This window comes from Haemaphysalis longicornis, unplaced genomic scaffold (assembly GCF_048455015.1).
Source record: "Haemaphysalis longicornis isolate Haplotype H1 unplaced genomic scaffold, Haemaphysalis longicornis Haplotype H1 scaffold_6, whole genome shotgun sequence".
NCBI lineage: Eukaryota > Metazoa > Arthropoda > Arachnida > Ixodida > Ixodidae > Haemaphysalis > Haemaphysalis longicornis.
Genome location: NW_027526407.1, coordinates 19,658,498 through 19,672,371, shown reverse-complemented (window position 1 = coordinate 19,672,371; position 13,874 = coordinate 19,658,498). Strand labels below are relative to the sequence as shown.

Genomic DNA, 13,874 nt, shown 5'->3' with positions numbered 1-13,874 from the left:
TTGTTTGTTTAGGACTTGATTTAAGACTTCTCCTGTTGGAAGCTTTAGCCTTGTACGATTTGCCAACAAGGCTTTCAAAAAACTTTGAAATGAGAAAGGCAGGCTGGGAATTGATGGGTTTTGATTTATCCTGGGATTCTATTAGCAAAAAGCTCGAGAAAAAAAATCGAGCTTTGGAATAGAGACCTAAGACAAAGGAGGAAATGATACGTTGGTGTGCCCCTTTTCCGTGACCGATCACGTTTTGGGATGAGTGGGAACAGTTTGAAAATACCATATGGCATAGTATAGAAGCAGGGGACAGTAATACGTTCTTCGTTACCCTTACCCTGGTAGCTGAAGAGGTCCCGAAGCTCCCTGCCTGGTAAACAGACAGGGACAGACAGTCAAGCTCCCCCCCCCGCCGGAGCTTGACCTGGGCTCCGACAGCCACCATTTGAGGTTTCAACCCTTCACCTTAAAACAAATCGCCACAGTTGGATCCAGCTTATTGTTGGGGGCTCGGGGTCCGTGGTTTCGTCAATACCGTCACCAAAATTGCTCAAGGTGCCCCGTTCGGGAAGGCTTGCATAGTTGTGCTATTTAAAACTCCAACGGTCGTTCTAGCGTATAAACGTCTAAATATAAGCCTGTTACATTACCTGGATCCCTCAGAAGCATCGATCTTGGTCCTTGTTTTGGGTCAAGAAATTGTCCCCGAACCTCTTTTGATTGTCTAAAAAACCATTAGAATAATATTTCACAAATTAGTCTAACGTACGCAACACGTGCTTGTTTTTCAGCTTACCGAACGCCTTTTCGAGTATAGTTGCTGAGGAAAACAATTTCATGGACGGTTACACATTCTGGGTGATCTACTGTGCAAATAATGGTGGATCGTTTAGTGGGATCTCTTGTACCGACTTTAACAGTCCAAATATATGAAGCGTTCATAAACTGAAAAAAAAAACATTAAACAACAATGTGTACCGAAAGCACGGAATCTTTCACGTATCCTCAAGTAATGAAGTATTATACAAGCAGTGATTTGTTGAAACCAAAAAACATTCCCAAAACCACAGAGAATTTTTTTATGGTGTTACATATATCAGGAACACGTAGATATAGTTTGTGTTTAATATCTGCCTAACGTTTTCAGAAACGGCCGGCGCGCTTGTCAAAACTTCAATACCCCATTATGATTGTTTGCCTCACTTCGCGCCGCCATTTTAAGGTGCCGGCACCGTCAGCATTTTTGAAGCCGACCTGCAATCTTATTAGCACTGCTTGTTCTTTTCTGTGGCTTGCGATGAAGAAAAAGTAGCGAAGGTGGAAAGTAACTTTAATTTGTCAAAAGCTGAGAAAGCGCATTGATGTAGCGGGAGATACTTGAAACACTTCTTCCTGTAAAGCAGCCCCTCGTAGCCGAAATGCACACGTGGGGGCCGAGCCTGGTTCGACCAGCGCTTCACATGCTTGCTATATATTTGGTGCTCAGGATGCATGTCTTCCACTTTTATAGACTGGGGTTTTGGACTGTTATCTACGCAGGGAGGATGTAAACGAACCAAAAAGTGCGCTCCACTCAATGATGAGGAGCTGGTAAGCAGCGAACGTTTATACACCATCTACCACCGTCACGTAGGCCCACTTGCTTAAATCACTCGTTATACTGTACCTGTAACACGTTCTTTGTAGTTTCACTTCAGCACGACGTTCAGAACGGCCATATGATTGGTGTGATACACGCTCAAATGTTGCGTTTTCACCGAAGTCCTATTATTTAGGAAGTTTAGGTCAATGCCCGTGTAATGAATGGTAGTACGTTTTTGGTATCGGTGTTGCACAAGAGTTTGAAGTCTTTGAGGACGAAATCCATGAACCACAGGTTTTACGGTTTTGTTACGTCAACGTTAAAGTCACCGACGGCGATCATGAGCGCAGCGTCGTCATTTTTAGTCAAGGCACAGTGCGTTCGCTTGAAACGTTCCATGTCTGTCTTAGGTGTGTTTGGCGCTATGTAGATCGTGTAAATGGCGATACCATCCCTCTTAATTACGGCTCATATGTAGCCGCAGTTGACGTCTTGGTCCCCCTTTTTGAGCGTGCGCGTCTGACTGTCGTTGCTAACGTAATCCCTCATGTATATTGGAACACCCGATGCCCGACTGGCCCCTCGACTGGCAACTGCTTTTAAAGCAAAGCTCTCTAGCTCTACCAGCCAACTGGTCTTTCGTTACGTGAGGGGACAAAAACTCTGAATGGTAGATTATTTGAAGTGATGAAGTCAAGTGAACTGACTTGGCGAAGTGACTATTTGATTTATCGAAACTTCATCTGAAACTGACACAGCTCACCATCGTTTGTGCAGTGATTCTGAGGCTGCTCATTCAGCATGCGTTAATGTGATGTACACAGATCATGTACTGAAGAGGATCCGGCACCAGGCGTGGCTACTCCGTGAACATGGCCACGATGTTACCATCCCCTAAACACCCGCGCATTGTCCTATGCCCGGTAACGAGAACGATCATAGATTAGAGCGCGCTCATATTGATACCGCGCTTGCCAAAGCCTCCGATACTCTTTTTTCTCTCCTAGCTACCACACGCGAGCTAGCAGGTCCGATGGCAGACAAGCATTTCACCAAACAACAAGATGCTGCCTACCTCACAGCAATTGGCAATCCACTCTCGTTACCACCGCTCCCTTTTAAAGTATTCACACGACGAAAGTCTGACCTGCTTCGGAGAATTCAGACAGTACACCCCTTACTCATTTTTGTGCTGAGCCGTTTTCACAGGGTTGATAACCCCCACCCGTACCGGGCACCTGCTCCTCGTGCAACTGCCGTGCTTATCTCTATCACCTGTGTGTGGAATGCCCCCCTACATTGCAGCTAGGCTTCGTGCCCTCACCACCATAAAACGGGGACCCTGGCCTTCTTCTCTGCGGACATGGCCATGTGCGGATCACAAGCCTCCGGTTCGAGTCACCGAGATCTGGCGAGCACTCTTTTTGTTCCTTCAACACCAGGCGGCACCACAGGTTGGTGATCGGCTCCGCAACAGCCACAAGATTCAAGCGGACCCCAATTAGCTGCCTCCTAAAGGTCCGGTAATTAAACGGAGGGAGCCCTAAACTTTCCCTCTGTGATGAAACCGTCTTCCTTTGCACCCAGTGCCTTCGACACAATAAAATGTTGATTAACCTGGTTTCATTCATTCAACGCAGCAGAACACAGTGTAGATGGCGGGGCAAATATTATACCCAGCGTTCCCGCGGGCAAGTGCCTGCTTCCCGGCAGCTGTGTCAGGGGGTCGGCTTTCTCGTATTCTTTAGCGGCGGTTTTTCGGCCCTGTTTTGGCGCAGCTTCGCGTTCATTGAGACATGCGTCGCAAAGTTTGATTAACTTGTTCGAGATCACCTCAAGGGTAACCCGCACCTGACGTATGTAAGTGGTCGTACGGCAAACATACGATAAGGATCGGTTTGCAGGGCGGGAAAATAAAATGTGGAAACCGCATACAGACATGTGGCCGCTAGATAAACGCCACCCTTTGCAAACGGGATGCGACGAATAGGAATCCGTTTCCTGAATTGGCTAATGCGAATTCGGTTGTGGTTTAGGAGGTCTAAAAAAGGCGCAACTAGCCCCTGGTTCTGATGAACTGCTGTTATAAAAGTTCCCTTAGCTTTCTAGCAATTCTCAAACTTACTAAACTAACTAGTTTAAATCAGTATAACGAGGAACCGCAAAGCACACTTGCTGATTTTTTTCGGTGTCAGTGCTTGTGTCACGACGCGCTGTAGCCCCAAGCTATGCTAGGTGGCTAGGTTGGGGCTAGGCTAGGTGGCCTAGCCTAGGTAGCCTGGGGCTAGGCTAAGATGGCTAGGTTGCGATGTTTTGCCCTACGAAAGACGCTCCTACCCATTTTCTTTCTTCCGACTCACGGTCGGGTTACAGTGGCTGCGTCCGCCGCTCTAGCCTGGCCATGGCCGAAGCTTCTGGTGTGATCGGCACGCCACCCCCGCGAATTCCGGGTGACGGCTTGCAGAATGTCTGGTTTTACTCTTTGTAGAGCCACGTTTGTTAATTCAAGTGGAGTTGCATGGGCAAGTGTTCGGGGTTTAGTTTACAGCTTTGCTTTTCAAGCACGTTCGCAGCATGTATTGAAGCAATTTTTTTAATTTTTTAAACCAAAATAACGTCTGACAAATACTTAAACACGCGTTTCACAGAAACCATGGCATCGTCACCCAGAAACAGCGATGGGTGTAGGGGAATATGTTGTCTGTAGAGTTCTCTGAAGTGTTTGTGTCATTTTATGTCGAGTGCCTTGCATTGAATGAGAATGTGAACTACGGATACGTCCTCCCGACACCTGCTACAAAAGGGTCTTGAAGATCCCGTGACCAGGTTCGAGTGCGTTGCATGTGTATTGCCTATCCGTAATCTAGCTAAGGTAACTTCAATGTGCCTGTTGTGTGAGTCAGTGGTGTATTGTCCCAAGTGTGGTTTTATTACGTGTAGTTTGTTGTCTGTCTGTTTGCTCCAATCGGCTTGCCAAGTTTTTCGGAGTTGCTGTCTTATGTGTGGCTTGAGGTCTGTGTAAGGTAGTGTTATGTTTACGGTGTTTCGGAGTGTAGCATTGGCGGCCATTTCATCCGCCAGTTCATTTCCGCCACTGCCACAGTAGCCTGGTAGCCAACACACAGTCACCCCCAGGTTTGACGAATAAGCTATCATAAGTGATTTGAAGACAAGGTTAACGACATGGTTTTTCGATGACTTTCCTGGTGACAATACACGGACGACACGTAACAAATCTGTGTAAATGATGGATTTAGGAATATTATGTTCAACTATGTGACCTCAACAAAGAAAAATGCCATATGCTTCCGCCGCGAAAATACTAGTATTTACATTCATTGTTCTACTTGATTCAAAGTTGGGTCCATGTGCAGCACAAGACACTGCAGTGAACGTTTTAGAGGTATCACTGAAAAACTCCGCAGCCCTGTATTTGTCCTGCAGATACACGAAATGCTGCGAAATCGCAGTTTTTGGTGTCCTGTTTCTATTGTACTGTACGAAAGACAAGTCACACGACACAGCACGAAGATGCCATGGTGCTACAAGATCAGCGTGAGGTGATTTGAATGTGTCGAAGGAGGAGACCTCATGAATAGTCATCTCGTCCTTCACTCTCTGCGAGAAGAAAACAAAAATTGATGGACGGTTTTAAAAGAGTTGAGCTTTGGATATATCCTTAAAAACTGGTTTAAAGGAATGGTTATCCACTGATGTGCATGGGAGCAGCATTCGTGAAACCATGCCGAAAATTCTTCTCTACGCCCCGCAGGTTTTTCTGACCGTCTTTTTCGTCTCGCCATTTCGACTTACGCGCACTGATCCTGGGCAGGCCTTTCAAGCGTCAACTGGTGATGACGTTCTGGATATCTACAATTGTGGCTGCGAAGGTATCAACCTTCGACTAAGCAATTCGACACTCACCCGGAACACGACCAAAGTGACGGCGGCAGCACTGTGGCGCACGGATATAAACAAGCCACGCAGCACACTTGCCTTTAGTGGGCATGGGAGCAGCATTCGTAAAACCATGCTGAAAATTCTTCTCTACGCCCCGCAGGTGCGGAATTTATTCTCACTTTTCGCACAGCGATCTAGCAATCGCTTTTGATACTACTCCCATGCCCACAAGTGCTTTGTGAAACATTGCTCGATTGGGTTCATGTCGCGCTGTTGCTGCTTCTGTCAGGCGACATAGAGACTAAACCTGGTCCTCATACCTGAAACCAATCCGAAGCTCGCGACGAACCTCCGGATGCAAACTCGAGCAAAGGAACACAATGCTTCAGATACTCAAAGACATTAACGAACAGAAAATCACATTAGCTAAAGGGCAAGCGGATCTTCAAACAGATATCAGAGAATTCAAGTCTGTCCAGCAGGCAATAGAAACAAAACTGGTTGATATTTTTGGTCGTCTTGAATGCTTAGAATCAAAATCGGAAGTCATAGAGCAGATGAGTGATGACCTGGCGGCTGTCAGCGACGCTGCAGAGCGCTTTATGTCGCAGAAGGACGTCTTCAAATCTCGCCTGGACGGTCCAGAGGACAGGTCAAGGAGAAATAACCTGCTCGTTCATGGCATCCCGGACTCGTGGGAATCGTGCCAACACACACAGGAGAAGACGCTCGCTGCGCTATCAATTGCGACAGAAAATACATTACTGGAAACGATGTTGATCGCGTTCACCGCTTAGGTACCTTTTCCAGCTTCAAATCTCCTACTGTGATCATTAAATTTCGCAGCTCAAAGATAAAGGAAGCGGTTCTTTCCGACCGCGCTGTTTTAAAAACTAAAAACATTGCGGTATCGGAAGACTACTGAGCCGTAACTAGAAAGAAACTTCTAGAATTCGGCAAAGGCCAATCACACTCTCCCCAATTCCAGTTGCGCTATAACAAACTAATAATAGATGACCGGTGCTTCATGTACGATACCGCGTCTGACAGCGTAAAAGATACCGCGTCTGACAGCGTAAAAGAAATAAAACGGGCGCCACCTACTGCGCCACTTTCCAAGACCGCGTCCGCAGCACCGCTTTTGGCGAGTGCGTCTGCTTCACCCGGCAGCCCGACCAGCTAGGAACATGGAGGGGAGCTGGTGCACCGCTGCCAGGTGTCTCCGTAATTCTAGCAAACACTCGCAGTGTAACAAGCAAACTGAGATTCCTTAACTATGCCATTAACACCGTTAGCGCAGACATTGTAGAACTCACTGAAACATGGTTGCACACACATATTCATGATAGTGAAATCTTCGACATGTCTTGTTTTAACATCTATCGCTGCGATCGCCCCTTGCGTCAAGGCGGTGGCGTAGTACTTGGTGTCAAAACGTCTTATTGATCTCACTAAAGTCACATTCATACTGATTTAGAGTCTGCATGGTCTTGCGTTGACATTGGGCACCGGAAATGTGTTATTGGCGTTTATTACCGTCCACCTTCATATCCCCCAACGTTTGTCTCTGAAATACACGATGCCCTCAATATTGTTTCAACACGACACCCCACTGCTACTATATTCCTTTATGGGTGATTTTAACTTCCCCCATATTTATTTGTCTTTGGACAACCCCGCATCCAAACCACCTTCATCTCAAACAACTGAATTTCTGAATCTTTGTACATTATTTTCCTTTTACCAGCTCGTTTCTGAATCGACTAGAACCACGCAAGAGACCACTAACATACTGGATTTGATATTAACTACAAACAATAATTTGACTTCCCCGATTTCATACTTACCCGGTCTGAGCTACCACTCGCTCTTTTCGTTTAATATATACGTTCCACTAAGTAAGGCTACGATTTTGACTAAGCAAATTTGTGACTACTCAGGAGCTGACTTTGAAACTATTATCAATAAACTAGCTTGCTTTTTGGACATTTTCTTCTTGCATTTCGATACGGGTACCGTTCAAGAAAACTGGAACCTATTTAAAAATAGGTTTCACGAACTGAATAATAAATACTTCCCTCGGCGCACTATAAATTCAAACCCGGAGGCGCCTTGGTACAACAAGCAGTTAAACAGGCTATCTATTTGAAAAAAGCGCTGCTATCATCTGGCTAAAAAATCCCCGAGTGATTACCAATAGAACGCATACAGAAGCCGCCAACAAAGCATATATTGCAGCAGTAAAACTTGCCAAATCACACTTTATTCGGCACACCCTTCATTCTATGCTTATTAACGACCCTAAAAAATTCTGGCGTGTGATCACTCCTTCTAAAACGAATAGTATTACATTGACTGGGCCAGATGGTTCCATCTTACCCAGTAGAGAATGTTCTTCCCTACTCAATGCAGTTTTTTGCCAGAAATTTGTTGTTTCTTCTAACTCCTCACTACCTGAACTTCAGAACTGTAATTATCTCTCCATGGACCCCATTGTTACAGACCCACGTGGTGTAAGTAAAATAGTCCAGTCATTGAAACCGTCATCGACCCCCGGTGTTGTCCTTATTAATACGAAGTTCTTCAAAAGTACTGCTGTGTATTCCTCTATTATTTTGTGTAAAATATTCCAGCAGACCCTCGATACGAGCATCCTGCCTGCGGACTGGGAAGTCGGGAAGGTGGTGCCACTCCATAAGTTCGGTAACAAACACACGCCTAACAATTTCCGACCCATATCACTAACAAGTATTCCATGCAAAATTCTTGAACATGTAATTTTTTCCATTTGGTCAAATTTTTTGTATTTACTCTTTATTCTTACCCGCGCAACATGGTTTTCGCAAAACGTTCTTGTGCGAGACGCAATTGCTGTCATTAACACACAAGCTACACTTAATTTTAGATCGCCGCTCAGTCGCTGATTGTATTTCCTCGACTTCTCGAAGGCTTTTGACAAAGTGTCTCACAAACTTCTCCTTTACAAACTAAGCAAGTTAAATCTAGATCCTAAGTTATATGCATGGATTGAATATTTCCTTTCTAATCGTTTCCAGTTCGTCAGAGCCAATAACTACGAATATTCACCCAGTTCTGCCCATTCCGGTGTTCCCCAGGGCTCTGTCTTGGGACCAATTTCGTTTTTGATATACAGTAATAATCTACCTAGCTGTGTTCTCTCTGATATTCACTTGTTTGCAGATGGCTTTGTTATTTTTCGAGAAATTAACAACGATAACGACGTTACGGCACTGCAATCGGACATCATACAATTCCTAACTGGTGTGAGCAATGGTTAATAGACCTTGATACTACTAAGTGCAAAGTGTTACGCATTTCAAGAACAGCCCTTTCATATGCTTCTTATTATCTTAACAACACTCTTCTTGAACCTATAACGTCGTACCGATACCTGAGAATTCACATCACAATTGATCTTACCTGGTGGCTTCATATTATTACCGTTATTAATAATGCTGATCGCATGCTTGGCTACATTCGCCGACGCCGCAACTTCTTTTCTGCACCTACCTCTTTAAAAAAAATTTTGTACAAATCATTGGTTCGTTCTAAACTCGAATATGCATCATCCATTTGGGACCCGAGCCATGACTATCTGGTGACATCACTTCAGCTCCTGCAGAACAACGCAGCACGTTTTATTCTCAGTAATTTCACCCGTGCGGCAAGTGCCACGTCTATGAAAAACTTGCTTCAATTACCTACTCTAACTTCACTCCGCAGACACTTTCGTCTCTGTCTCTTTCACAAAATTTACTACCATAATTAGCCCCTATGCAGTGACTTAATTACTCCTCCTTCATATATTTCTTCTCGTATTGACCACCGACACAAAGTAAGAACAATGTCATGTAACAGCAACGCCTTCTTTCAGTCATTTATTCCTCGGACGTCACAAGATTAGAAAAGCCTTCCCGCACTGATCTTCGCAATCGAAGACAACCATCAGTTTCGTGCAGCACTAACTAACATTGTATGAATAGGGCCCATCTATGTTTGTACTTAGTTGCTTACTACTTGTGTTGCTGCTTTCTAGCTTTGTGTATAAACCTTGTAACCCACTACCCTCTGAAATGCCTCTCGGCCTTGATTGTACAAATAAATAAATAAAAAAAATGATATTTTGGAGGCATATAGAAGGTCAACATGGGTTCGCTGGTAAGCTAAGCACCATGAGTTGCACTCTGCAAAAAGACTGTGAACAGGACTAGTATTGGATGCGCCACAAGACAGGGGAAGCCTCAAGTGAAGCACTGGGTCGAGCATTTTTAGTGCTGTTTTCGTGGCTGACCCATAAACAACACTTCCGTAGTCCAACCGTGACTCTACCAACACGACATAAAGGTAAAGAAGTTATTTGTCAGCACCGTTTGAATGGTGAGACAGGTCTTTTAGAATATTCATCGTTTTAAGGCACTTTTGTTTGAGTCGTTTTATGTGAGGGATGAAGGTGATTTTTTCGTCAAACACCACAACCACAAACTTGTGTTCCTTTCTAACTGGGATTCAATCGCCATTGAGTTTATTGTCAGGATCTGGCAGAATGCCGCGCCTTTTTTAGAATACAACACAGGTACGTTGCGCAGGATTAAGTCTGAAACCATTTTCGTCAGCCCAGCGAGAAAGCGTGTTTACACAAGCTGGACCTGACGTTCACATATGGAGATTGTACATAATTTCAACGATATTTGAACGTCATTGACATAAACGAGGAAAGAAATAGAGGGCGGAAGTGCCTTTCGCACTGAGTTCATCTGACGATAAACAATAGGCAGCTCAAAACACCCCCTTGAGGCACGCCATTCTCCTTCACGTGAACATTTGATAGTGCCGAGCCAACTCTGACACGGAATGTTTGTGTATACATGCAACTAGAAAGAGTGTTCCGTGTTTTACCTGAAATACCAAAAAATGTTAGGTCTCTAAGAATGCCGTAGCGCCATGCCGTATCATATGCCTTTTCAATACAAAAAATACTGTCATGCAGTATTGCTTGTGTATGTTTGCATCCATAATGTAAGCCTCTACGATACAAGTTGATCATTTGTAAATCGCCCTGCCCAGAAGCCAGCATGGCAGCTTTAGAGAGGACCATTGTACTCTAGAAAGTACACAAGTCTCCTATTGATCATCTTCTCGATTAGCTTGCACAGGCAGCTTGTTATGGCGATGGGATGATAACTAGCAGGGGAAGACAGAGCCTTTCCCTCTTTCAGAAAAGCAACTACGATGCCCTACCTCAAAGACCCTGGAAGGCGCCCCGAAAGAAATATTTTGTTGTAGAGGTGAAGCAGTGTTTCAAGTGTGTGCGCGTGTAAATGTTGTATCATAGCATATGTATTGATGTCTGCGCCTGGAGCTGAAGATTTACAACTACTCAGTAATATCTTCACCTCTTGAAGTGAGAAGAGGGTGTTATAAGAAGCAGTCGGATTCTTACTATCCCGCAGGGAATTCTTCTCACAGGATGTTTTGTGTCATAAAAGTGTTTGTGTAGTGTGCAGAGCTGGACACGTGTTCGAAGTGTTGTGCGAGTGTGTTAGCCTAGTCTTCGAGTGTGTCCCCTGTTGTACTAACCAAGGGTTGTACTAACCAAGGGCAGGCTATGTGTAAATTGTCCTTTAGGTTTACGTATTCTTATCCATACCTTGTGAGTGTGTATGAGTTGATGGAAGTAAGGAAAGCGCGCTAACTCTCCCTTTTTGACTCAAGACGCACACACTTTCAAAAGGCATTTGCCCGCTTAAACGAAATGATATTATGTGACGTGGGGTACCGGCGAAGGATACCCCACGCTTTGTTCTGGGCCTCTCGCGCCCGCCTGCTGTCCTCATTCCGCCAGGGCCTCCTTGGTTTTTCGGGACGCACTTGAGGCCTGGGGAATGGACTTTTCGGCGGCGTCAAGATTGTGCGCCGTGATGAGCTGGGCGGCTCCTTCCTCGTGTAGGTGTTTTTTGGATGTGTGGTGTAGTTGAGATGTTTTTGTGAATGTGCTCCAGTTTGCTTTTGATTCATTAAACCTTTTATGGAAACATTGACTGCTTGAGCCTGTACCCATATATGTTATTGAAGTGGGGAAATGGTCCCTACCATATGTGTCCGTGCCAGTCTACTCAAGACATGGAAAGAGAACTGCGGCGCCAATAGCCAACTCAAGATGTGAGTGTGTATTGTGTCCTAAGTTATGGTATGTAGGCTGTTTTTTGTTGAAAAGGCAAGCTCCGGAGGATGTAAGGAACTTCTCTATCCGGCGACCTCGGCCATGCGTTCTGGAGGAGCCCCAAAGTGAGTTGTCCGCATTACGGTCGCCTGTTAGGATGTATGGTTCGTGCAGCTGGTCAACCAGTGCCTCGAAATCTGAGCTCAGAAGTGCAAAATCAAGAGAGATGTAAATGGAGCATACCGTTATCAACCTATTGAATATTATCGTGCGCATCTCTACAGCCTGAAGGACAGTTTTTAAAGAGAGCGGGTGGAATGCTAATGATTTCTGGGCGACATTGGGCACACCGCCGGAAGAGTGGGTGTAGCCATTCCTGTCCTTTCTGAATGCCATGCACCTATTTAAGAAATTTGTCTGTTTGGAATTGAGGTGAGTTTCTCGGAGACACATGATACTTGGCTGATTGGCATGCAGCATCTCATATACATCGTCAAGATTTTTAAGAAGGCCTCTTCAGTTTCATTGGATGATGTTTTCTGTTCCCATTATTTACATATAAAAATGACTGGGATGTGTTTGTGTGTGTGTTCATGTGTCGTCTTACGGGGCTGTTACTCTGGGATTGGGCTTTTTTGGCCTTTCTGTAGGCTTGGAAGTCGGTGGCTGTTCCTTGCGCTGCGTTGCAGGCAGGAACGGGTGGACATACATCTCGTCATAGGATACCCGAGGGGTGCTTGTCGGACCGGGACCCCCCGGACTTGGCCCCCTTTCGTTTGAGCTGCCACCGCCGAGGGCGTCCAGAGCACCAGAGGTGGCACGCGTGGTGGGGTGGCGGCGGGAGCCAGCTCAGGGCCCGTGTTGTCCATCCCCTCGGCAACCTCCAACGCACTGGAGGACGGGGAGGTAGAGACCGGAGCGGCACCGGTCCCGAAAGAATTGGTTTGCACCACTACCGGTCCTGTCTCAGCAAGCGGCGTTGTGCCGGGTTGGGCTGCGTGAGGCAACCAAGCGGGGCGGTGGGGGCGATACCAGGTCAGCCTCGCTCAACTGGGTCCCTGTGGACACCACATGCTGCTCCGCCCCCGGCGAGCTGCGTCGGCGTACCTCCCCAGGGGGAAAGGGGCGAACCTCTTCCGCGCCTCTGGGAAGGTGATATTCTCCATGACCTTGATGTTAATTATATTTCCTTCTTGTTGGAATTTTTCACACTTGCGGGAGTACGCTGCAGGCGACACGCCGCAGTTCACACAAGTGAGGGTGTCGGATGGGCAGTTGTCGCTGGGATGATCGCGCGCCGCGCATTTTGCACTCGTCGTTCGGCCACGGCTGGTGTTCGTACCGTGCCCGAACAGCTGCACTTAAAACAGTGCCACGTGTGCGCTATGTAGGGAGATGTGGAGCACAGATAAAACCTCCATTGATATGTTGTGGGGGAACTGAGCGGTCAAAGGTCAGAGATGACGTGCTCGGTGGGAATCTCCTTGTCGTCTCTGCGAATGGTGATGCGCCTCACGGCAGTGACGCCCTGATTCTTCAAGCCAGCAAGGAAATCCACAACCGTTTCGTTCAGGAGATCTGGCTCGGATATCACCCCCTGCCAGCTGTTGAGGCTCCAATGGGGTGTGACCCTGATGTCTAGGTCAGCCAGTCAAGTCTGAGCTAGAAGCTTTTTGGACTGCTGCTTGTCATTTATTTCGATGAGGAGGTGACCAGACCTTTGTTTTTTGCACCTATAGGATTTTCTTATTATGGCTTTAAGACATTTTGCAATCAAGAACACTGACTGAGATGCAAGAGGGTGAGTTCGGTTGAGGGATTCTATCACTAGAAATCGAGAAAAATCATCTGGTTCAGGAAAGGTTACCGCTGACAATGGGGAAAACATACTTCCGTGTGGCCCCTTTTCCGGGACCGATCACGTTTTGGGGGTGGGGGGTTGAAAATACCATATGGCATAGTATAAAAGCAGAAGACGGGGATCCTTTCTACATTAGCCTTACCCTGATAGCTGAAGAGGTCCCTGAACTCTCTGCCTGGTAACAGACAGGGAGCCCATCCGCCGCAGCTTGACGTGGCGTCCGACGGCCACCGTTTGGGTTTTCTGCCCTTCATCTTACAACTCGTAGCCATGGTAGATTACAGCAAGAGTATGGGGGCTCGGGGTCCTTGGTATCGCCAATACCGTCACCAAGATTGCTCCAGGTGCCCCGTGCGGGG

The 13,874-nt window shown here is 46.3% G+C and overlaps 1 long non-coding RNA gene across 2 annotated transcripts in view; it reads right to left on the bottom strand.

The window, feature by feature from the left end:
* The window catches only part of LOC144142280 (uncharacterized), a 102,520-nt gene that overhangs the window by 80,919 nt on the left and 7,727 nt on the right, over positions 1-13,874 (bottom strand). For both annotated transcript variants that reach the window (XR_013316935.1, XR_013316934.1), the window contains exons 2-3: positions 788-936; positions 642-715 (exon numbers count right to left, since the gene is read on the bottom strand). This is a non-coding gene — a long non-coding RNA (uncharacterized LOC144142280). The remainder of the gene's footprint in view (positions 1-641; positions 716-787; positions 937-13,874) is intronic.